The sequence below is a fragment of the Cupressus sempervirens genome, chromosome 9 (assembly GCF_028749045.1).
Source record: "Cupressus sempervirens isolate cs-2001-9-10 chromosome 9, ASM2874904v1, whole genome shotgun sequence".
NCBI classification, from domain to species: Eukaryota; Viridiplantae; Streptophyta; class Pinopsida; order Cupressales; family Cupressaceae; genus Cupressus; species Cupressus sempervirens.
In genome coordinates this window covers 471,702,100-471,728,995 of record NC_143126.1, presented here as the reverse complement: position 1 = coordinate 471,728,995, position 26,896 = coordinate 471,702,100, and positions in this window count along the sequence as shown.

Below are 26,896 nucleotides of genomic sequence, written 5' to 3'. Positions count from 1 at the left end.
AAGAGTGGAACAAGTTTATCAGGCAACTAGTCACCCCATTGGCAATTATTGTCGGTGTATCAATGACCAAAAATCCTACTACAGCTAAAGTGCAAGTCCTCATTTCCTAGCTCCAAGAAGATAGACACTTTGGTAAGATTGAAAGAGAATGTATTAAGAATCCCAAGTTGGAAGGAGTTTCTATCATAGAACAAATTGGCAATGTTATCCTTAGATTGGAAACAAAAAAGGATAACCTCATATCAAATAGTAGTACTTTGGCTGGAGAAAGGGAAAAGTGTGACGATTGCATCTCCCTTCTAAAGATGATCATCTAGATGAAAGAAAAGGAAATAGTTGAGGCAAAGATCTTGAAGAAGGGAAATGAACCTCTATTCAAGTGGCTTTAGAGCATGCAGTTCAAGCTAGAAATGATCTAGCCAATTGAAAAGGGACTCAAACAAATAGGAGATAAAATGAAAATGACACATGATAGAGGATTTGAACTTATGAGGGGATTACATATAGACTCACAAACTAGTGGCCAAGGAAAAGAACTTACTTTATGTTTTCTCTTTTGTTCAAGTCAAAATGAGGAAAGAACAGAGTTTCACCTCCCCTATTTTGAAACAATAGATGAATGTGATAGGTGTTGTTATTGTTCATTCAAAGAGAAATCCCTTTAGCATTCTCAGTTTACTAATCATAGTTCAGATTCAAAATAGCTTAGTTCAGTATGAGTTATTAGTTTGTTAAGATTTATGATAAGATGTGTAAATGCATAAACTTGTTTTGGTATTCAGAAACTTCTATTTGCCTAAGTTAGATTCTATTTAGGTCTAGCTTGGTTATACCTCTCCTATTCTTAGGTCAAGAACATACCCCCAAATTAGTTTAGGAAGAAAACATAATTGATTGCAAATCTATTTTAGGGAGCTATACCTACCAATTCAGAGAGAAGCCAATTTATCCACAAGTGGTTTTTCTAACTATTTGCAATTAGATATTGTTCCAAGTTAGGCATTTAAGAGCTATAATTTGAAAGAAAAAATTTGTTTGCCAACAATCAGTAGATTGTAAACCTTATAAAATGACTCTAGGATCCAAAATGAAATGCACCACCTCCAACAATTGACGCAGGCCTTTTATATTGAAACAACAGGTTTGGAAAATAAATCACTGCCTATAAATATGAACTACCAGTGCTTAGAGAAGTCACCTAGGCTCCCAAAATTGAATGTAGAAATCCAATAAAGCTACCAAGACCCTTTAAATTTTGTCAGTAATCTTTAACATCAAATCCCCTTAGGCACAATAGAAACAGTAAGGAGGAACGACAAATTATTTTACCTCAGCAACTATTTGCAATGCAATCTGAAGATAATTCTAAGAAAACTCCATGGAAAATCTTACCCAAATAATCAATAAGAAATAGATTATCCCATATAATAATCAAGACTTTTCTCCTTAGCTACAAGAATACAGTAGGAGAGTGTTGGCCAATTGTATACTTTAGCACAATTGCCAAGAAAAATTCTAAGACTTAACCCGTATACATCAGCAAGGGCATTTAGTTTAGAACTCAAGAAAAAGCGACAAAGACACAAAAGAAAATATATAATCAAACGTGTTTTTCCCCATGAAATGAGCTCTCATGAATAATCTTTTCATTGGCCTAAAGTTTCCTAAAAAACTCCAATTCAAAAATTGTGGAAGTTTCCCAAAATAACTCAGCACTAGAAACTTTCCAACACACCTTTTAGAAATATCATTTAATGTTATTATTATAATAATGTAAACATTATTATAATAATGCAACTTAATAATTAATGAATAAATAAGAGCTCATGCAATTATTAACTTAATTTACCGCAAGTGATGACCAATTGTTGAAGCCACCCACTACACTGTAAAAATTTAGCAACTACCAAAAATATACCTACTAGAAATAGTAAATCTATAGCTACGACCACCAAAACACATTGTCAGCTCACGAGGGTCGCTATGGTGAGCTAACTCCATCAACTACATAGACCCACAAAAAATAGGGACATTACAAAAAACATACATGTCTTTTTTACATTAAAATATAATTTTAATATTTTATACAATTAATTTTATCGCACTATTATTGTTTTATATAATTTCATTAGTTATTTTAATTTTTAAATTGATTAATAAAAAAGGTATTAGTAATAATTATTTTAACTATTAAAAAGTAGATTAAAAAAAAAATTCAAATAAAACTATAAAATATATAATGTTGGGCATTATTTTCTTAACATGAACTAATCTTCTGACCATCACAAAATGATTTTATAGGTTTCTAAATTTTTTTTTGTGGCTTTTCTTCTTCCTCATCTATTATAGTAGAGGACTACAAATCATATTTCCTCATAAAATTAGAAGAGAAGATGAAGATCCATCTGAATTTAGTCAAACAAATTGGTGTAGAGAATGTCATCTCTAATTATATAATAGAGAGCCCACCTATGGTCTAGCAGTTAATTAGGGTGACCTCCATATAGAAGATCTTAAGTTCCACTCTTGCCTATATTTATGTGTGACCCTGACCAACTTCATAAAATAAATAAATAATAATAACAACAGTAGAAGTAGAATAGGTAAAATTAATTGCATAAAATATTATAATTGCAAAACATAAATCTCAGTCTAACTAAAACAATACCTTTGAATGAATAAAATAGCAAAAATCTAAATGCAATGATAATATCTTCACATTAAAAAATAAATTATAATAATATTTGTAAACTTTAATATTTAAGATTACTTTCTATATGAACAATTAAATGAATAGTTTCTGAGTATTTTATTTTTACAAAAAAATAACTATAATCTATTTAATTAATTTTAAAAAATTAATTTTAAAAATTTTATATTAAAAAATAAATAAATATTTTCGACTATTTTTTTTTTCAATACAATTTTTTTTCTCCATTTGTAAATAAATTTATCAAAGTAAAGTATCTTTTCAATAAAGAAATGTCAAAATTAAAATAAACAATAATAAGATATCTAAATCTCTAGAATACTATTTGTATAAAATAAAATAGACTTGTATTAATTGAATATGATAAAAGTTTTTTTGTTTGAATAATTTAAAAGACCAATATGAATTATCTATTTTTATTATTTTAAAATTTTCTAAAAACTCTTCATAAATATTGTCATGTGTTGAACTTATGCTTATAAATATAGGGTCAGGCTATTTCAAATAATCACATGAATAAAGTTCAAATTAGATTTTTAATTGTTAATAGTTGTCTATTTTGTATAGTTTCTCCATTAAATATACTAATTATTGCTAGAATGGAACAACTATTGCAAGAACTAATATTAAGAATTTGTGAGTTTGTGTTTTTGAAGGCCCTTTGAATAGACACAATATATTTTGTCAAAGACAACTTGTCACCTAGGAATATCTACTTGTGTTTTAAATTGTAATAATGTTTTGGTTTATTGTGTGGTATGATTTTAGGTTCAAATTACTTCTTTGAATAATCTTGTAATTATTTTGAATTCAGTTTTGTAAGTAATTATTACATTAATGGTTGATTTTTTTGGGTAGACTAACCTTTACTTTTCTTGCTTTTTGAATCTTCTGATCAAGATTTAATGGCTTTCTATGCAAAATATTTAATTAGCATCTCTTTATTGATATCAAAAGTAGATTTTGATAGAGACTTGATTGATTTGAGCTAACTTTGACAATAATTATTTTCCTACAAATGAGAGCATTGAAGAAGTGTTTCTTTCTTTTTCTCTTCTTATTACATCTATAAGTTTGCAATTATGTTGAGAGATTTTGGTAGTTAGAGTAATAAAGTATTTACTTATTAATTAAATCAATATTGATTTAATTATTAAGTCACTTATTAACTCTATTTCACTTAAGCTAAACTTTACGCAAATAATAATTAATTCTTTTATTAATTATTATCATGTTACCTGGGTTAGTTACCTCTTACAATTTTGATCTCCTTTATAAGAATGATCTCTCTTTGTACTTCATTCATTAACTTTTGATAATAGCAATCTCTTTTTTTCTAATCAAGAATGTCTCACCTATGGATCTAGGGATTCCATCCTCCATAGCTTTTTCTTCTCTCTTTCTATGATAGGTGTTTGTATGCAGGTGATTCTTGAGAGCTCTAGGGTTGATCTTTCATCGACTTCAACATGTTATCAGAGCTCTAGATCTCCATGCCCGTATTTTTTTTATGAGAGGTTTGGTTTGGCTTTCAAATCTATGCTTTTTCTTTCAGAAGGTTTCATTTTTTAGAGGATTTTTGTTTTGGATCTGGGGGTAACTATTTTCTGGTGCACTTTGAGCCAAAAATGGACATTAACGTTGAGCGTAGAGCACCAAAAAGAACCATATTTTCATATAAAATTTGTCCACTTTGGACACAGTTTGATTTTAAGGCTAAAAAATATTGCTCTCACATTTGGTACATTTCCCAAGGTGACTATATTTGGCACAAAAATAACACTTTTTTGACACAAAAAATTGAGATTTTTGGCACGAAAATTGATATATTTTTTGAAATTCAAATTTTTGGTATGAAAATCAATAATTTTTGGCATGAAAATTGAGATTTTTTGGCATAGAAATCAAGACTTTTGGCACACAAATCAATACAATTTGGCATGAATCCTGAGATAATTTTTGGTGTTGGTGGGCATGTTTCCCAAGGTAGTGATTTTTTATTTTTCCATCCCAACTCTTTTTTGACCTACTTGTGGTTTCTCGGTCATAACTTGCTTAGCTAGGCTCCATTTTTTGCAAACAAGATATTTTTGAAAATATAATTCTGAGCCCATTGTGATGGTGTAGTTTATTTGAAATTTTGATGCTATTTGGTTGCCATTTTATGCATTCAAAGTCAAAGGTTCTATTTTGCACTCTAGGAGACATATCTTGAGACATTGTATTTTCTAGATTCTATTCTAGGCACATCCCATTCTATTTTTTTTTCTTTTTTTGCATTCTAGTGGATATCTTGGTTGTTTTCATGTTGGGGAAAAATTTTGTTGATTCAAATGATTTTTCATGGATTGTACAAGCTTTTGTATTAGCCTTATGTCTCTTTATTGACATCCTTTTGTAGAATTTATGCAAACACACTGAGATAAAGTGCCACTCTATTGCATTTTAGGATCTTGCACATCTTTGTATTTTGTTATAATTGCATTACATTATAAAGTGCCTTGGGGGGTTTCATGTTGGCCATATTCATTATCTTCCCTTGTCAAGTGAGTGTTCCTTATATGACATTAGCCTAATGATGTGTTAATAACACATGCTAGTATAGGTGTTTGTAGTTCTTTTACAATCTTAGTGTTCCTAGTATTTCTTTCTCCAAGAGATATTGCATTCAATTTTAGTGTTCATGTCTTACCTCTCAGCATTATAGTGGGGTTATGTTGGTTCTATTATTTTCTTGGTTCAATGGAGTGAACTACGTATTCGTAGATCCTCATAAAATGATTACTATCTATATTATTAGCATGTTTCTTAAACCCATTCATATTATTAGTATTAATAGTCTAAAACCAAATGAGAAAGAAACCTTAAAGATACTACCTTGCATACTATGTCAAATCCTATTTAACATACAAGTCCATATGGGAAAAGAGTCTATATGAATGATCATAAAAATAACTAGAAACTAAAATTAAAATACCATGGGTTAAATCCCTCTTTCTTTCCTTCATCAACCTTTTATTTCTTCTCACCGTCTTCCTTGCTAGGTTTATCCAGCAAGGTCTTAAACCATTAGTTCGCTAGGAAGCTATAAAGTTAGTGAATGGTCTCACTTTCCTTCACAACCTCAACATCATCTTTATTAACCTATAGAAGATAAAGTTTCATTGTCATTGAATGCATGACCTCGGTTATAAACTCTGCAACTGAGTAAAATTTCTAGTGCAAGTTCTCTTGATTTTTAGCAAGGTCCTTGAAGGAAGCTTCCATCTTGCTAAACTTTTCATATATGCTTTTGGTTTCTTCCCTAGAACTTCCCTAGGGGTTCACTTCATCCTTGGCCTAATCTTTATAAACAATCCTCATACATCAAACGATTTCACCTCTCGTAGTCAAATTCTCAAGGGTATGATTCTTATTGTTGATGGTATTGCAAACATGGGAAGGGCTAGGATTCATAAGATTTTCCTTTGTTTTAGTCTCCCCCTCACCATTGTTAGTAAAAGTAGCTTTCATTTTCTACGTCTTAGTGTGTTTTTTCTCAACCTTTGTAGAATCATAATTAATAACATTTTCCTATTTAGGTGATATTTTAAACTTTTCTATCTTTAATATCTTTTTGGATCTCCTAGTACTTTTCTTGGTCTTACTAGTATCAGTGTTAGAGTCAATGACACTAATATCCTTCACATGACCCAAGGAACCCTTAACAAACAAAGATTTATTCTTCTTAGAAATAGACCTACGGATTATATTGTTTTAAATCTGAAGAGTGGTAATGGCATGAGGGTTATCAACAAGAGAGCCTTGGATGGAAGTCTAAAGCGGTGGGTGGAGAGCTTGTTAGTATTTAAACAATTGAAACATGATGGCTTGGTGGAAAATATAGAGGGGATTCCCTTCCTACCTTTGCTTGCTAATCTTAAAGGCATTATCTTCGATAGTATGAAGAATGAGATGTTGAAAGGAAATTAACTCCTAATTTCTAAAGTGATTTAGAATTGGAAAATGACAATAATATAGCTCCTAGAAGCAGTCTTCAAGAATAATGTAGCACATAATCACATAACAACTGCCATCCCATGGTTTTGGAAGATCCTCCCTAGAAAATCCACCATAAAGTTGCACACGTTCCTCATTTGGGTAGAAAATGTTCCTCATGCTCACCTCATCTGAGACTCTAGCTTGTTTTCTCTAGCTTTTACCCAAAAGAGATAGTCCACCAACTTTAGCTAAATAGGTTAAATATATAAAGAAAAGGTAATTTAAAGAAAAATATCCTTAATAATAAATAATATCTTAATAAATAGTTACAAAAGTTAGATATGAAAATAAATAATCTTTAAACAAAATAGTTTTTGTTTCATTTCTTTTTAAAACACTGAACATATTTTCTTATTCTTTATTGTATTATAATTGAAAACAAGAAATATAGTTCTTAAGTAAAAGCTTAATTTATTTGTATCTATAATGGTATATATATCTTATGAGGATATCTCTCGATATATTTATGTGTATTATAAGCCATATATAAGCTAACAGCAATTGAGGCTCAATATGGAGCACACTAAATCAATCTTAATACATCACAATATTATATTAGGATTATGATCTTATTTTGGGTTGTCACTAGGATGATAGATAGGGTTAGAGTTTAGATTAGAGTTAGGAATAGACTTTAGGATTTAGGTTTGGATTATGATTAGGGTTATGATTTTTATTATTAGAGTACTCAATTAGTGTTAAGACTATGGTTAAGGTTAGAGTCAAAAATAAAATTATAGTTAGGATTAAATCTAAAATAAGCCCATAATTTGAATTATATTTAGGGTGATAATTAGAAAGGGTATAAGGAGTTATCATCGGATATTAAATCTATCCAATCTAATGTATATTATTTTAGAAGCTTGCTAGGAGATGAAGCATGTTAACCACATGGAAATTAAAATTATTAATCCTAAATATACAAGAAAATAAGTAATATGTGTGATTGTGTTGAATATGCTGAAGTCATTGCACAAAAATTGTTAGAAAATTTATTAGTTTTTACTGGAGCATAGAGGTATCATTGCAACTACATTCCAAGTTCTTCATTTTCTTAATTGTATCTATAAATTTGGAATTAATGTGTTACACATTATGATGATATTGGTTGCTTTTGGAATCCTAATGTGTTACCATGGTATGAATGTAACTCAAAGGTGACAAAAGTAGAAAAAATAGAGGTGGAATCAAAACAATGAAGTTGAATTTTTATAACATAATAAGATTGAAAGTTATGAAAAGGTGAAAGTCGGATGTTGGAAATTTGAAACATCTCATATATTTAGTTATAAAAAGTAAAATTGTAAATTTAGTGCACTTTTATTATAATTTTTTTTTCTTTTTATTTAGGCAAAAGTGGCAAGCCACTATAGTATATTAATAAATCTAGTTCAAAAAGGTCAAATAAGAAAGAACCAGTATGAAAAACTAGCATCGTCCCTTTATATTTACTTTGATCATAGTTATTGGATTTATAGTTTGGGCTCCAAATAGGAGCAAATGTTTTTACAAATGAGAAAATATGCTTCCTCCATTGAGGCATTGACTCATAAACAAGTATTAAGCATATTTCATTTACAACATCATTTCAATATTTCAAAATAATAAAATAACAAAATTGACACAAAAGTCAAAACATGCTTTTTCATTGATCCTTCTTCCATGTTGTCACTCCCTTTGAAGACCCTGCTTTCAACATCCTTGGAGTCATTGCCATCCATTGGATATTGATCATTTTGAGCACTAATCAAAGCATCACATCCCTAGCCGACAGTTTCAATATATATATTTTTCAAATTTGTGAAGAAGAAGCTTGAAATTCAGAGTGTTGTCCTTGCTCCAACAAATTGCACTCTGCAACTTCAAGTTTTGTGACTCTCACTAGTTGAATTTTCTCGACTTGGGTGAGAAACCTAATCAAAATTCTTTGAAGATCCAACAATGCAAAGCCCAGCTTCTTAACTCTTTCCTCTAGATGGTAGCCAAGCACCCAAGCTGTACTACTTATGCCATTTTCATGTGGGGTAGGGTTTCAGTTGTCATAAGATTTTTTCAATGCTTCAAAAACCACCAAACAATCATGCCTATGCAACAGTGGGGAATGTGAATACAAATATAATAATTGACACAATATACCTAATTTCAAACACTAAAGTCTCTTATTAAAGATTAGTATCAAACATAAAATTGCAGGCTAGTTATCAAATTGTCTTTAACAAACACACCAAACTAGTACATAAAGTTTCCCATGTTAATGGGAAAATGACATAAATGATGTCATAGTTTAAAGTCTAGCTCTTAGAAAAGTAAAGTGACATTCTATTAATATATTTAGATTTCATAGGTATATTTCTAAATCTATCATGTAGAAAATGTCATGAGAGTACGTTAACCAAAAGGAAAAGAGGAGTATTTAGTAATTTACTAGGTAGTGTGAAATTTTAAAAAAAATTCACCAAATATTTAAAATTAATTATAGTAAATGTTAAGGAAGTTATTCTTAAATAATATATTTAAATCTTTTTTAAAAATTATTTACATTATTAACTAATAATTTTTATTAACTATTCAAGTATATGCTAATTTTATTTTTAAATAAATAAAATATATAGCAAATATAAATGGAAAAAAATTATTTTTGAGAAAATGATTCTTCGTATATCTATTTCCTTTTTTGTTGATTAAAATTTTAGATTAAATTATAGAATGTCTTGATAAAATATAATAAGATGTTAGAATTAGATGATAATTAAATTCTAAATAAAAAGAGTGAAAAACCTAAATGAGAACTTTTAGAAGCTATACAAATATTCCTAAGAAAAATAATAAGAAGGATATGAAGTTTTTTCAAACAAACATTGCTTCATTCATGAATTATAGAGTTTGAAAATAAAAGGCATTTATTCTAGCATTCATGGTTAATAAGTAAAATAAGTATTTAGGTAATTGAGAAGAATAAATTACTAAGAACAAATTACAATAAGCAATATTAATAATTTATTTTTTTAATTAAGAGAAAATATAGGTGTTTGTGAGGTAGACAACCTTATCCAAGATAAGTGTCTATGAGGCAGATTTATTTTGCTACTCTTCTGTCATTTTTCATTGACCATAGTTTGTTGAACTTTTAATATGTAGGGCATTGAAAAATATTCCACCCACCCAACATGCGCAAAACCATGAGTATGCTTATTACCTGGTGGGAAGAACCATAGACAAAATTCATGATAGGAAGGTTCCCTCCATATTTTTGTATGGAGATTTCTAACAATCATCGGTGGTCGGCTTAAAAGTAAAACACAACTAGGCATAAGTTGGGCCAATTTGCCTAAAATCTTGGCTTGTAATGACTTGTCGATGTAGGGAATTAGAAATATTTGAAGAATTTTAGCAAAACAAGATGGGAAGATTGCAAAAGATATTCACATTTTTTATGATCTCAAAATAAAGCTATGAGGTTGATGTGTTCTTGGGATAAAACGACTAACATAAACCCTTTCTTGTCTAAGCTAATGTTAGCATTTTTCAGAAAGCATGAAAAGGCATTTCACTTTTATTCTAACATTGAAATCATAGTTATTAACTTTTATTGTGGCTAAAAACAAATAGTGAAAATTTAAGTGGTGGAAATCAATATGATGGTCCTCCAAAAGCTCTAAAAAAAACTTATGATTTTCACATTGAGCCTAGCCTCTTTCAAATAGGAAAATGCCTACTGCATAAGATATCAGTATCTCTTTTAAATTGATCTTCATGATACATTGCTGTAATAAAAGTACCAACAATAGCTTTATTCCTCTACTATCAACCATTCTTCAAAAAACCAAATAGCCTTGTTTGTTCGTAGATGAATGTCTTAAAAAACTCCCTATAAAGTCTATGCACTAAAAAATGGAAAGAAGAGAAAGTACACGACACTTAGAGACCAAATACAATCCTCATTAACAGTGAGCCAGTAACTTTAACAACTAGAAGATGCATGGATGGGATAAAGAATTAAATACAATAATGGTTGGAATTTTTAATTGATATAATCAACTAATTAACAATAAATTTATGTCAGTCCATTTCAAATAGTCTGACATATTTCTTCAACCACAATAAACTTATTTAAAAAAATAAAAGTAAATGATAAGGAAAAAACTGTTGAGGGTATATACATACATCACACATCTAAATAAAAACACCCAAAGCCACGTTCAATGTGGATTCTCAAAAAAATAAGGAAATTCATTACTAAACAAGAAATTCATTTAGATGGATGCAATTTATACAATAATCCATTGTCCAAAAAAATGCAAATTTCAATCGTTCGAGTAGATTACTAGTTGGAAATGATGAGAAGAGTGTTACAAGAGTGAGAATAGAATGATTTATCAACCTTTAAACTCAAAGGTAGATAGAAGCAACACTTACTTGATTGCTACCATTGTCTTCAAAAACTTGGTAAACTATGAAAGAGTCTCAAAATAATGAAAAGTGAAAGGATTGTCTTACTTTTTACTTTAGCAATCCACTAGCATTTAATACAATTGGATGGTTTTGGAAAGCTTCATTAAATTTGAGCATTGGTAAAGACACTAGAAAGTTCTTCAAGACAACTTAATTAAAAATCTAGAAAGTTCTTTTATTTAATTGAATAAAAATTCTTATTAAAGAATTTGTACTGGATATTCATAGATAGTGTCAATGGTTGGTACATAGTTATTTTAATGTTATTACTTGTCATTTTCACAACAGTGGAATACTTTTAAAGCAATTTTTAATTTTTGTGAAAAAAAAAATTATTAGTAACACACTACTATAGCACACATTAGCCAATAAGATTCTAGATAAATAATTTATTTTGAATTATGAAAAAAATTAAAAATTAAAACTATATAGTTGCATAAAGTTTTTGAAAAATAAAATGTTTCGATTGTAGAATCAAATTGGAAGGTTGCATTTCAATGAATGTTATAGAAACTTTCTTATGAAAAAAACTAATGTTAACACATCTAAGGGATCAAAACATTTAATATTTGCAACTATACTATTAGACATGTCATTTGTAATTATAATGACTAGGGAGTTCAATTTTGTAGAGGAGAGTGTCAAAGGAGGAAGTTATTCTTGTTGGTGTTAGTATTATCAGTAGTTGTTGATAGGTAAAGTACTATTGTGCCACTTTTTGGATTACTCACATTAACCAATTATTAAATGACTTGTATTCTACCAATTAAATATTATTTTATTTGATATTTTTCTAGAAATATTGTGTTTCTGAAAACTACATGCCAATTTTTTAACAATGTAATTTTAATACATAATTTTTTTGGCTTTTGATTGGATGAATGAATTAGAGTCTTATATGGGGATTTGTGAGTTTGTGATATGATTTTTAAAAAAAAATTGAATTCGTTTCTATTATCCCTAATTTTCAATGCATGTTTTAGCACATTTGTTATCTATTTATTCAAAGTAGGTTAAATTTCTATTTTAAGACATTAAATATTGTATATAGATTTTAGGATAAAAATTTATGCATTATAATAATATAATGAATAATTTAATCTTTCATACTTATCTAGAACTATTATAAATGTTTTTATTAATTATAAATAAATATATTGAAAAAAATGTTTAGTCTAATTATTTATTACAATTCTTAGTTGAGTATTTTGATTATGTAAAAACAAGTTTTAAAGGTTACAAAGTATCATAGAAACAAGAGTAGAGAAGCTCAAAAAATAGAAGGCTACATAGCCAAAAAGGAATAGACATGACAAGACTAAAACAAGAGGCTATAAGACAACTATGCATGAAAAGACAACGAAAGTAAAGCAAAAAAGACAACCCCAAGACAGCTACAGAGTCTTAAGAAGATTTGTTGCTTGGTCTACTAGGATGTTCATATTTTCTGTGGATGCTTTCATATCATCCAACTTTTTTTCCTCTACATCCTCATTCTTCTTAGAATTAGCCCTTGTGTGCTTGCTTGGGTATTGATCCTCTTTCATAACTTTAGAGTCTTGGTCTTTACCCTATTCAAGCTTGTTCAGTAGGGTGTTAAAGTTGTCAGCCACAGTCTTCAAGATAGTGTAGTTCTAATTGGCTAATTTCTTAACCATTTTCTCCAAGTTACTCACTCTAGTATCCAGACCATCCATTCTTTATTGAAGATCTTCCCATATAATCTAAATTTATGTTATTGGCTTCAAGTGGTGGCACACATTTCATCAAATTCTTTACCTCTTTAGCATTGCCTATAACCTCAAAAATTCTATCAATATGTTGACCCAATGTTCTCTTCCCCCTTGTCATCTTGTTGAACTAATTAAAATCCCTTGAGATGTCCTAAATTTGCTACTTTAGAGTGCAAATATCCTTCATCATTATCCCTAGGTTACCAAACATTCCCATCAAAAAACATTGGTATTCATTATCCCTATTATGCTCAAGGTAGTTCTCATGCCCCCTCCTAGTTTGTTCCTATCTAGCTCCGTCTCCTTGAGTTTTTCGTCAACATCCACATCCTAAGAAAATAATTTTATCCTTTTCTTTCCACCCTCTTAATTAGTCTCATTCATCATTAGAGGGGACTGAATCCCTTTCAACATTCTTCCCCTTGTTTCTTGAAATCTTGCCGGATGTTCCTCTCTCTTGAATATCCTCTTCCTCCTCCTCTTCAAAATCAGTATCTTGTTCAAAATCAATCTACTTTTCCTTCCTTTTCTTCCCAAACAAGCTCCCTAGATAAAATTTCTTCCTCTTCTTTATTTTAACCTCAACAATTTCATTCCCGGTATCCTCATCAAATTCCTCCTCTGGTTCACTTCCCTCTGTTTCACAATTTAAAGATTTCTTGCTTTGTTGAGGCCTATCCAATTTTTTGGATTTTAGAAGGTTCATTACTAAAACCATTAACCTCCCATGACAAACATGATCATCCTCAAGATCATTTTGAATGGCTAAAATAGTATTACCCAAAGATTGTTTGATTTAGAAGAGGAAATTTAGCCTAAGACTATGCCTAAAATGGTTAACCAACATGAAATGGTGATCATATATCTTAGTAAAGTGGCCATCTAAAGTAAGATACTCTATCACCACAAACATAAAAAATCTCCAAGGGTGAGAAATGAAGCTAGGGCTAAAGGATGAATTACCAATTTTCATGAGCTTGTTGTGCTCCTTAGCTATTTCTGTAAACTCTTCAACTACCTGATCTGAAAGCTTCTTGTCCTGGTAGAAGTTGATATCCTTTGTCTCAAGTCTCATTTCTTCGACCATAATATCTTCAAAAACCTCCATCCTCTAATTACCCACCAATAAACTCCTGTCTTTCCAAGTTTTTGATGAATTATCAAGTAATTGTAGGGTTACTACCTTTCAATTTCTCCATGTATCCTGTAGAATTCCCTTGCTCAAGAATGTCCCAAAGCTCACTCTTCTTCTTCCACTTTGCAGCCCCCTAGTACAATTTTCTTTCTACTTCCTCCCATCTTATTCACACTAAAATAATGGCTCACACTTCTCAAAATCACCCACTATAATAAAAGACCAAAGTCAGAATCAAAGCCAAGGATTTTTGTGGGAAAAAGAGCCACAATCCATGTGGTAAAGAATGGCAATACACTATCCTTCTCATAATAACCCATCTCTTCTCAATCTTGACCATATCATTATTAATCCTTGATGGCATATTCATCATTAATGAATTTTTTTTGTTTACTTCTAGCCTTGCCATGCTCAATCAATAAAAGCCCCTTGATAGGAATAATATTACTTTGATTCCAAATTAGCTTTTCATCACTCTTGCATGCCACATTAGCTACCCAGTCAGCAACTTGATTAGTTTCTTTATAGTTGTGAGTGACAACATATTTTCAAAGGAATTGATAAGATCAATGGCCTTGCTTATAATATTATTAATAGTCCAAGAAGGATTAGTAACTTTATTAAGGAAATTTATTATATTAAGGGAGTCTCCCTCAAGCTTGATCTTATTCAAATTCAAACTTTTAGCATAGTTAAGACAATAGAGGGCCACACTTGCTTCCACTACATGGTTAGTTTGAAACCCAATACGAATGATCATTCCACCCAATCTAATGCCATTCATATTCCTAATGATGACACCACAACCTATTGTTCTTGGGTTGCCCTTCGAAGCCCCATCAAAGTTAATCTTATACCAATCCTTTGAAGGATAATCCAATCTTGCCAAATCCTTGAGGTTAGGACCATTTTTTACGAAAATAAGACCATCCAAATTCTAGTTCTGAAACACTGATTCTTTCTAAGCATTCTGAGGTTGGTGCCCTTTTCCACAAGATCTGATATTTTCAAACACCATATTCTTAATCTTCTAGAACAGGTTGCCTGAATTAGTTTTCTTACCCCTAAACACCCTATCATTTTGTTCCTTCCAAATGCACCAACAAGAAATGGAAGGATGAAATCCCACAACCTCATAACCAAAGTATTAGTAGAGCAAGACTTCTAACCATTGAAAAAATCTTGACTACTAAGGGGGAAAACCCTGGTGATATTCATGTAATAACCCCAACAAGTTATAACTTCGTCAAATACAAAGTCTTCTCTAATTCACTTGTTTGACATTTCGTCAAACACTTTGCAAGAAAGATATATATTGCATATCTAAATTCCAATTGCTTTCTAAATGCTAAACTTTAATAAAGATGCTTGCAAAGAATGCACCAAACATCTAACAATGAAGATGCAATTGCTTTTTTATAATACTGTTTACAAATAGGAAAATATGTATCTATATCAATCAAACATTAGGGCAACAAATTTTGATAAAACTTTGATATAAATTAGATTACAACAAATTTTACAAACCCTACCAATGCCCTAAATATTACCTCTCAAATAATGCAAAATATAGTGGATGAAAACCTAGAATTCCCCCAAAATATGAATTTTGCTATATAAATTTACTATAGAAAAGTTACTGTAGCAGCAATATTGTAGCACCACCACTGTAGTGGTGGTATTGTAGCAACAATATTGTAGCAAAGTTCCTATAGCAATATCCAACTTATTCCTTCTCCACAAATTTGGCACAATGAAAAGACTAATTTATCTTCTCCAACATTTGCAACCCTTTAGAAGCTACATCACTACCTCAGTAATGCAAATCAATGGGAATGTTCATTCTCAATGATCAATCTAAAACTGCCAAAACCCTTGCCTCCACAAGCTATGCGAAAGAGTAGATTTATACACATTTGATCCCCAACAATGAAGCTACCCTCCCTATTTATTCCTTTCCTCCAATAGATGGACCTCCTTCTTGGAAAAATAAAATAATATTAAATTCCTACTAGAAGATTCTCTTAATTTATTTATTTAACTTTAGTCAGTTTTAATTAAATTAATTAAATATGAAGTGACCTTTTAGTTTTAATTTATTTAATGACTTTGTAAGAAATAAATTTAATAAAGTTCTCCTTATTTCTCCACATAGCCTTAAAGGCTAGGAACTCTAATGAGATGCTAAAAGGATGGGGACATTATAGTCTACACCTCTTCAAGTTGCTTGCCCCCAAGCAATGTCAACTCTGGATGCTACAAAATTTCTTCACTCTCCCAAGTGGCATCCTCTACTAGCAGGTCCTTCTACTTCACCAAGTACTCCCTCATAGTATTTCTCCTCAAATTTATCTCCCTCAACTCAATGATAGCCTTTGGTACTAAAACCAATTTCTCCTCATTGTCCAAGGGTGAAAGCACTATAGAAGGAACAATTTGGTGTCCTAATGCCTTTTTGAGACATGACACATGAAAGATATTATAGACTTTGCTCTTTGCTAACAAATCCAACTCATAAGCCACCTCTCCAACTCTCTTGATCACCCTAAAAAGCCCATAATAATGTGGCTTATGTTTTTTGGCATGACTCTTCTTGAGAGTGGACTAGTAGTAAGGCTAGAGCATTAAATATACCATATCACCTAACTCAAAAGTCCGCTCAGTCCTCTTTTGATTAGCATATTTTTCTATTGATTTTGTGCCTTAGTGATATTATCCTTAAGAGCCTTCATAATGTCTTGGCTCTCCTATAATAAGTCTCTAGTATTGGGCACTCTACTATCTAATAGTAACAATTTCATGAAACTAGGTGCTTCATATCCATATAATACCATGACGGGTGGCATCTGGATAGACATGTGATAAGTAGAATTATAAAAATATTCACATAGATATATCCACTTAACCCAAGCCTTCTATTGCCCTATTATGTAATTCCTAAGGTATCCTTCCACCCATTTTTTCACTATCTTTGTTTGACCATCTATTTGGAGGGTGGTAGCTAGTACTTGGAGTGAGCTCTGTCCTGCACAATCTAAAAAACTCCTGCTAGAAGTGACTCATAAACTTGCTATCCCTATCACTGACAATGATCCTAGCTAAACCATGCAACCTAAATTTATCTTTGAAGAATAAATATGCCACCTATGTAGTAGTGTATGTAGTGTTGTAATGACCCGTACCAATAGGCCACTAAATAAAACCCTAAATTTAATACACTACTAAAATATATTGCTGAAATAAAAGAAATAATAGTGCCAATGTATTCAGTCAATGAAATTTTCTTTTTTTTACAAATGATATGGCAAATTTCAGCAACAAAACATTACGACATAGCACATTACAGAGAAACCCTAACTGACTGTATATAATTGAGAACTTGTTGCAACTACAAATTGAAATGAAGAACATAGATTGATCAAATGGTGGAGATTGAATGCTGAAGATGATATGGTGAAAGTGCAACTCCACTGGAAACTCCAAACTAGCAATTAAGCACAAGTGAAAGGACTGAAATATCCTTCCCACAGTTGCAATAATTCAGGTGGTCTTTCACACCCTCAAAATTGCATACCAATTCAGAGTTTTTATTCTCAATGGCCAATTGTGACTACTTGGAGAAACCCTAGGCTCCATAATGCACATTAGCAAAAATTCAATAATAAAACTTGATGATAGGCAATGAGCCCTCAATACCTATTTATTATTTTTTCATTGATAGGTCAGCCTCCTTTTTAATTTTTCTCCACTTCTTCCAGCAACCTCTAGAAGATTTTTTTTATTTAATTTATAAATGTACCTTGTAATATATATATATATATTTAATTGATAACTTTATAATTAACTCCTCCAAAAAAATGGGACATTATAGGTCCACCCCTCCTAAAATTGCTTGGCCTCAAGCAATCTTAATGCTGGATGCTACAAAATCACTTCTCCCTCCCAAGTAGCATCTTCAATAGGTAAATCTTTCCACTTAACTAGATACTCTCTAATTAATCTCCTGTGAAGCTTCTTCTCTCTATCATCCATAATGGATTCTGGCACAAAGATCCATTTCCCCTCATCATCCAAGGGAGGTAATACTGCAGAAGGCAACACATTTTGACCCAACACCTTTTTGAGGTGTGATACATGAAACACATTGTGCACTCTACTATCTGTGGGAAGCTCCAACTCATAAGCCACCTCACCAACTCATTTGATGATCTTGAATGGTCCATAATAGTGTGGCTTGATTTTTTGTGTACCACTCTTCTTGAGAGTGGATTGCTTATATGGCTGCAACATGAGGTAAACCATATCATTTACCTCAAACTATGCTCAGTCCTCTTCTTGTCTACATACTGTTTTTGCTAGTTCTAAGCTCTAGCAATGTTATCTCTGAGAGTAGCAACTATATCCTTATTTTCCTATAATAGTTCACCTGCATGGGGTACTCGACTATCTCCCAAGAACAAATCTAAGAATCTAGGTGCCTCATAATCATAAAGTTCCATGAAGGTTGTCATTTGTATAGTCATATGATATGTAGTATTGTAACAATACTCACAGAGATATATCCATCTGACCCAAGATCGTTGTTGATTTGCCACATAATTCCTCAAATACCCTTCCACCCATTTATTTGCAATCTCTATTTGACCATCAGTCTGTGGGTGATAACTTGTACTAGGTGTAAGCTCAGTGCCACACAACTAAATATCTCCTGCCAAAAGTGACTCATGAAGTGGTTGTCCCTGTCACTCATAATGCTCCAAGGTAAACTGTGTAATCTAAAAATCTCCCTGAAGAAGACCTCTACCACCTGAGTTGCTGAGTATGTAGTAGTGATAGGGAAGAAGTGAGAATATTTTGTCAGCCTATCCACCACCGCATAGATACAATCACGCCCTTGGGCCTTAGGCAAGCCCGTAATAAAATTCATAGAGATGCATTCCCACTTCCTATCAAGAATAGGAAGTGATTGTAGGAGCCCTACTGGATAAGTGTGCTCTTTTTTTTTCTATTAGAAAACATGACACTAATGCACATATTGTAAAACATCAGCCTTAAGTCCCTTCCAAGTGAATTGTTCCCATACTAACCTGTTAGTCTTAAAATACCCAGGATGGCCTGCTGTAGGTGAATTATGAAATGCTCTCAAAATCAGCTGCTTCACTTTTGATCCTAGGACTAAGTAAATCCTATTCTTGTAAATGATCAAATCATCTATGAGAGTGTATCTGGTGTCGATTGTTGTCCCCTCCACTATAGCAGAGGCCCACATGTCTTTGGCATATTCTACTACAATCAAGTGTCACCAGTCCTCTGATATCTGAATCATAGAAGTGAGGTGTGGGCTATGAGATAAAGCATCTGCAACAATATTCTGTGTCCCCTTAACATATGTGATATCAAAATCATATGCCTATAACTTACTCACCCACTTCTATTGACGATCATTTAGGTCCCGCTGTCCCAAAAAGTGCTTCAAAATATTATGATCAGTTTTAATACAAAATTTGCTGCTCACAAAATACTGTCTGAATTTGGCCAAGGCATGCATGATGGCCAACATCTCCTTATCATATATGTTGAATGATCTCTAAGCCCCTCTGAGTTTCCTACTCTCATAAGCTATGGGATGCTTTTCCTACATGAGTACATCACCAACTCCCTCTCCAGAAGCATCACTTTGAAGCTCAAATGGCTTTGTGAAATTAGGTAATGCTAATACTGGGCATGTAGTCATTATTTCCTTGAACCGCATAAAACACTCCTATGCCTCCCAAGTCCACCCAAATGCCCCTTTCTTTAGCAAATCTGTCATGGCTGCTACATGTCATGAGTAGCCACTAACAAACTTGTGATAGAATCCACATAGACCAAGGAACCCTCTTAACTGTGTAAGGTTCTTCGGTGGTGGCCAATCAACAATAGCACATATCTTTTCAGGATCCATTCGCACTCCTTGTACACTAATGATGTGTCCAAGATACAACAATTTTGTCATCCCCAAATCACATTTGGACTCCTTAGCGTACAAGGAATCGCTCTATAAAATGCTTAATATTGTCTCCAAGTGCTCTAAATGTTCCTGTCATGTCCTACTATAGATCAAAATATCATCAAAGAACACTAGCAAAAATTTCCTCAACTGATGGTGGAAGACCTTGTTCATAGTGGACTGAAAAGTGGCAGGTACATTAGTCAAACCAAAAGGCATGACTACAAACTCAAAATGCCCATAATGACATCTAAAAGCAATTTTTTCAATATCCTACTCTCAAACTCTAATATGGTGATAGCATGATCTTAAATAATTTTTTGTGAAATAATAAGCCCCATGCAATTCGTTTATTAGCTTATCGATGTGTGGGATGGGATACTTGTTCTTTATAGTTCTCTTATTCAACACCCTGTAATCAATACACATTCATAGAGTACCATCCTTCTTTTTTACCAAAACAAAAGAAGATTCAAAGGGTGACTTACTTGGTCTGATGTGTCCCATTGCTAGCAACTCATTGATGGTCCTCTCGATCTCATCTTTGAGTCATTTTGGGTACTGGTATGGTGTGATCATCACAAGCTTAGCTACTTCTTCCAACTCGATAATGTGCTCAATGCCTCTGTCGGGTGGCCTGCCTGGTGGAATCTCACTGAATACCTTCCCATACTTGATTCTCAAATTTTGAATATTTGGATGATATTTAGTCTTATGTTGCCACTCCTTGGTAGGCATCAAAGCACATATTTCCGCCCACTCTATATTATTATGTTTGGCTAATCTCTCCAACCACCTAAATGAGATAGTGTTGACATCACCATTACAGATAGACTTCAGCACATGAGTCTTGCCATCCACCACAAATTGTACCTCCATATCCTCCAATCTCAGGGTAACCTCCTTCAAAGAATGAAGCCATTGCATACCAAGTACTATGTCCATGTCACCCATGTTGACCACATGATAGTCTACCTTAAAATCATAGTTGTTCAGGTGCAAAGGTAGATCTCGCACCATCCTATCACAATGAAGAGTATATCCATTAGCTACCTTAACTGTCAGTCCCTCAAACTCCTCAATAATGAGTCCACACCTCTCCACAAATTGTGCATCAATGAAATTATGCGTGGCACCTATATCCAATAGAGTAATAATCTTTTGTCCTGCCAAGACTCCTCAAAATCTGAAAGATCCCTCTCTTTGAATACTAGACAGATGTGCCTCCTGAAATGTGTCTCTGGAGCCTCTTTTTTCTCAGCACTATCTACCTCTTGTTCACCCTCTGCCTCATCAAGATCCTCATCATGGTGCTCTGAGATGTCTAAATTTGAACCTTTGTAACTAGTAATCTTCCTGCCACATTTGAAGATGTAGCCATTAGTTACCCTCACCCTTAGACCCTCAAATTGCTCTTTGTAAATCCCATGCCTCTCAATCAATCTGGAATCAATAAAATTATGAGTAGCACCTATATTAAGCAAAGTAATAACTCCCTAACCATCCAATACCCCTCTATTACTAAATAATCGCTCTTGTTTTACATTAGTGAGATGGGCCTCCTTAAGTCTATCCTTATTCTTCTCATCAACTATATCATATGTGCCTTCCTTTTCTTCAAGTGATTCCTCATTTTTAGATTGTTGGTTTGGATTTTCAGAATCAAAATCCTCATAATAAGCCTACATAACCTTGTTTCCTTTCCCCTTTGGCCTCAAAGGATAGTTGTGGTTCATGTCATAAGTTCCTTTGCAATAAAAATAGAGTTTTTTCTTCCTTAAATCATTCAATGTCTCTTTATCCAAAGGAGCAAATGATTTATCTTTATTTTCAGCCTTTGTTTCATTCCTCTTAATTTTCTTGAAGAATGGTTTATCTTTGCTAGATCATGCACCCTTTAACTAAAATTTATTTACTGGGGTTTCTTGTTCCATACTTTTAGTCTTCTTAATCACTTCTTGCAAATTGAATTGATCAAAGGCTTTTACCCAACCCTTCAGTGGTTTAGATAATCCCTTAGTGAACAAAACAATCAATCACCTATTTGATATATCTAGCACCATAACTAATAGCCTTTGAAAGTCAGTAATGAAATACTCCAATCCACTTGTTTGTTTCAACTAGGCCAACTCCTTGAAGTAGACTTTTGGATCCTTGTTATCAAACCTCTCTACCAACCTGTCTACGAAGTCCTGAAATGAAGTCAATTGGTTACGTTGAAGGGTAACCATCCCATGGTAGCACCAATCATGTGCATCTCCCTCTAAATGTAGTGTGGCATATTTTATTGCCTCTACTTATATCATAGGTCTCAATGCTAAGAAGGTAACAAGCTTGTGAATCCAAGCTTGAGCTGTCATTACGCTACTCTCATCAAATTTAGTCAAGGAAAGCTTCCTTGTAGCACACTTTAATTCATTATCCTCACCATGAGGTCTCATATCTATCTAACTACATGGTAGTGTTCTCTTCTTTGGTTCAAAAATCTCTCAAAAGTCATTCTCTCTCATACTTGTAGTGCTAATAATTCCTATTCATCATTAATAGCCATAAGGACATCTACAAATGTCTCATCCTTAGCTTCCTTTGTTGGCTCTTGTACTAGTTCCTCTCTAAAAAAGGTAGGACATGTGCACCTGTCTACTATTCTAGAAAGAGTTCTATGAGTTGTAGGTGGTCCTAGTGCACTCATTTTAACCCCTTCTTTTTGATTCCATCTGTTCTATGGGTTCATGTGCTCAACCATGGTGGTGAGTGCTTGCAAAGCCCAAGCCATCCACTCTTTTCCTATAACCATTTCTCTAAAAAATTCTCTTGTTTCCTAATCCTCATTCCTATTGTCTCTTGGTGGGCTACGCTCTTGCCTATCACCCATGGTGTCTGGTTTCCTATCAAAATCTTGTTCCCTATCAAACAAATCTCACCTTTGAGTGTAAAATTAGCAAGAGTCAGTCCTAGGTGGATGTATGTGATTGCTAAACCCTCAAGATGGCATCATTTAGCTCTAATACCAATGTAATAACCCCAAAAGGTTATAACTTCATCAAACACCAAGTCTCCTCTAATTCACTTGTTTGACATTTCATCAAATAGTTTGCAAGAAAGTGATATATTGCATATCTAAATTTTGATTACTTTCTAAATGCCAAGCTTTAACAAGTATTCTTTCAAGAACACACCAAACATCTAACAATGAAGATGCAATTTTTTTTTTTATAATACTGATTAAAAATAGGAAAATATGCATCTACATAAATAAGAAATTAGGGCAACAAATTCTAATAAAATTGTAACATAAATCACATTACAAAAAATTTTACAAAGCCTACCAATGTGCTAAATATGTACTCTCAAACAATGCAAATTGTAGTAGATAAAAACATAGAATTGTTCCCAAACTATGAATTTTCTTGTAGCAATGACACTATAGCAATGTCACTATGGCATTTGTACTATAGAAAAATTATTGTAGTAGTAGTATTGTAGTAGCATCACTATAGCAGTGATATTGTAGCAAAGTCACTATAGCAACAATACTGTAGCAAAGTTTTTGTAGCAATATCAACCTTATTCCCTCTCCACAAATTTGGCCCTAGGCCACAAATTTGGCACAATGAAAAGACTAATTTAACTTCTCCAATAGTCGCAACCCTTCGAAGGATATTTCACCACCTTAGTTATGCAAATCAAATGGAATGTTCATTCCCAACAACCAATGTAACAACTGGAGAGACCCTTGGCTCCACAACCTATCCAAAAGAGTAGATGACAACACATTCGATGCCCAAGAATGAAGTTGCCCTCCCTATTTATTCTTTTCCTCCAATAGATGGACATCCTTTGAGAAGAAATAAAATAATATTAAATTCCTCTTAGAAGATTCTCTTACTTTTAATTAAATTAATTAAATATAAAGTCATCTTTTAGTTATAATTTATTTAATGACATTATAAGAAATTAATTTAATCTATTCCTCCTTATTTCTCCACTTAGCCTTTAAAGAATGTAAAGGCTAAGAACTTCACTTAGGTGCTAAAAAGATGGGGACGTTACAATTAAACAAACCAGAAATGTTTTCCCATAATCTTCTAGAATAAGAACAATAAATAGCCATATGTTTAACTAATTCATTAGCTTCCTTATAAAGAGAACATCTATTGACAATGTTAAACCCTCTCTTCAACAAATTGTTCGTTTTCATAATTTTATCCTGCAAAAGAATTCAAAAAATATTGTTAAATTTGGGAGTCATACCTTTAAACCAAGTGTTGGCCTAGCAAGGCTCTTGATGCTCTTCAAAAGCATTAGGATACATTGAAGACATAGAAAATAACCCACTAGGATTATATTTCCGTATCAAAGCATCCACCTCTTGGCTTAAAAAGACAATGTTTAGAATCTTCTTGAGATCGTTAAGTTTCTTATCCACTCTATTGAGGTTAACCCAATAATTCTCCTCCCAATAGTCTCCAACAAAAATCCCAAAGAGATTCTTGCACTGTTCCACAAAGCCATTCCATCTTTCATCAGAACTGAGGGAGTGATCAAGAATCCAAATATCATCCCAGAAAAGAATAGTCCTCCCATTTCCCACCTTCCATCTTACCCCTTTATTGATAATCTACTTATTTTTCTATGCATGTTTCCAAATCATTGAACCCCCTTGTAAAGTCTCAATGTTAAGGAGGAGATTAAGATCTTGATTCTCCCTATTATGTTTATCATTCCAAATGTCTCTCCATTCTCCTTCCTATTTATGCCATCTCCATATAAACTTAGCAAGAAAAGAATCATTCATAGAAGCAACTCTTCTAAGACCAAGGCCAACTTTATTTAAAGGCATGAAAACTTTCTCCCATGCAATCAAAGCCAATCTTTTCTTCTTTTCCATACCCATCCATAAGAAAAGTTTATGAATTTTCTCAATTTCTAAAGCAAACTTTCTAGGGATCTTAAAATTACTCAAAGCATACAATGAAACATTATGTAAGGTGGATTTGAGAACAATAACCTTACCAGCCTAGCTAAGGAGGGACCCTTTCCACCTAGCTAACCTTAAATAGATTTTAACAATCAGTGGAGACAAAGAGGTAAACCAAGATAAGAGCCCTGTAAGGTAAAAATCTCACAACCAATAATTATTTTAATTTTATTCGGCCTATTATCATTAACATTGATGAAATATATCACAGTTTTTTTCCAATTGATAATTTGTCTAGATGCCTGCCCATAATCCTCAAGAGCTTTCTTGATATTCCTTAGACTCCTCATAGAAGCTTCTCCCATCATAATAGAGTCATCCAAAATTGTCAATGGGAAAAATTAAAGCCTTTAGATGAAGGTTTGAGCCCAACAAAATCCCACACAGACACCATTTTTTCCACAAATCTACGTAAGCGTTCAACCATGAGAATGAAGAGGATAGGTAAAAGAAGATCCCCTTGCCTCAAACCATGAGAAGCCCAAAATAAAGGAGCTAGAGAACCATTAACAAGAACATAGAAAGTGGCAAAGGAAACTAGCATAAGGACCAACTCCAAGAATCTCTTATTAAAACCAAAAGCTTCTAGCCCTCTTTGTGAAAAAACCCAATCCAGCCTATAACAAGCTTTAGATAAATCAAGTTTAAGAAGGAACCACTGTCTCTTGGACATAGTAAGGGAATGAATATTCTCATGCACCGAGATGATAGAATCTAAAATCTGTTTCCTAGGAACAAACCCATTTTGCTATCTGGAAATTAGATTAGGAAGGCAATGACTGATTGATCTAAATTGATCCATGCAACCAACACAGAACTTTTAGGAATCAAAGCAAGGAAAGTACCATTTAGTTCCTTGAGAATTTTCCTTGATCCAAAGAACTCCTTAACCCCATTACAAACATCTTCTTGGATGATACACCAATACTTGTGGAAAAAAAAGAAAGGGAACCCATATGGACCTAAAGCCTTGTGTCCATCAAAGGAGAAGAAAACTTTGGTAATGTTGTCATTAGACAGAATAACAGTGAGGAATTTAAACTGATCCTCTGAAATACATTTTTGGATACAATCAAGAAAAATTTTCTGCTTATCTTTATCTAGTTTTTTATCACCTTTCAGTAAATTACTAAAAAAATCCATGGCTTCCCTTTTATAATCTCCTTGTTCTCAATAGGAACCCCATTAGAAATAAGTATGGAAATTCTATTAGCCATTTTATGCTACAAGGTAGTCATGTGAAAATACTTAATATTTTGATCTCCTTCCTTCAAAAAAACTTTTTTAGACCACTATCTCCAACACACCTCCTCCTTAGTGATAATATCATGTAACTCAGTAAATTTCAAGCTCTCCTCTTCCTTGGAAACTATCCCATACCAAACAACCTGAATAATGTCTTGAATCTCTTTAAGTTCCTTAATAACCTTCCTTTTATTGTCAAAGATGTTCCAAAGATATCCTCATTCCATCTTTTGATATTCCTTTTAACATTTTTCAACTAATTAGCAAGTTTGAACATCGTTATACCCTCCACTTGAATACTTCACCAATCCTTTACAATGTTTCATAGCCTCAAATGAAGAGTCCACATTTTTCAAACCTAAAGGGATAGTTCTTAAAAGTTAAGGATTAGCCACAAGAAAAATGGGGTAGCGATCTAATCCAACTCGAGGCTAAGTAGAAAGAGAACATTTATATTTCAAAAACTAATCACTACTAATAAGGGCTTTATCCAATCTGACTTGGATAAGGTCCTTCTGAAATCTTATATTGGTCCAAGTATAATCAACCCCATGCAAATCCATATCATGCAAGAGATGACTATCAACAAAATCTAAAAACTCCAATATGT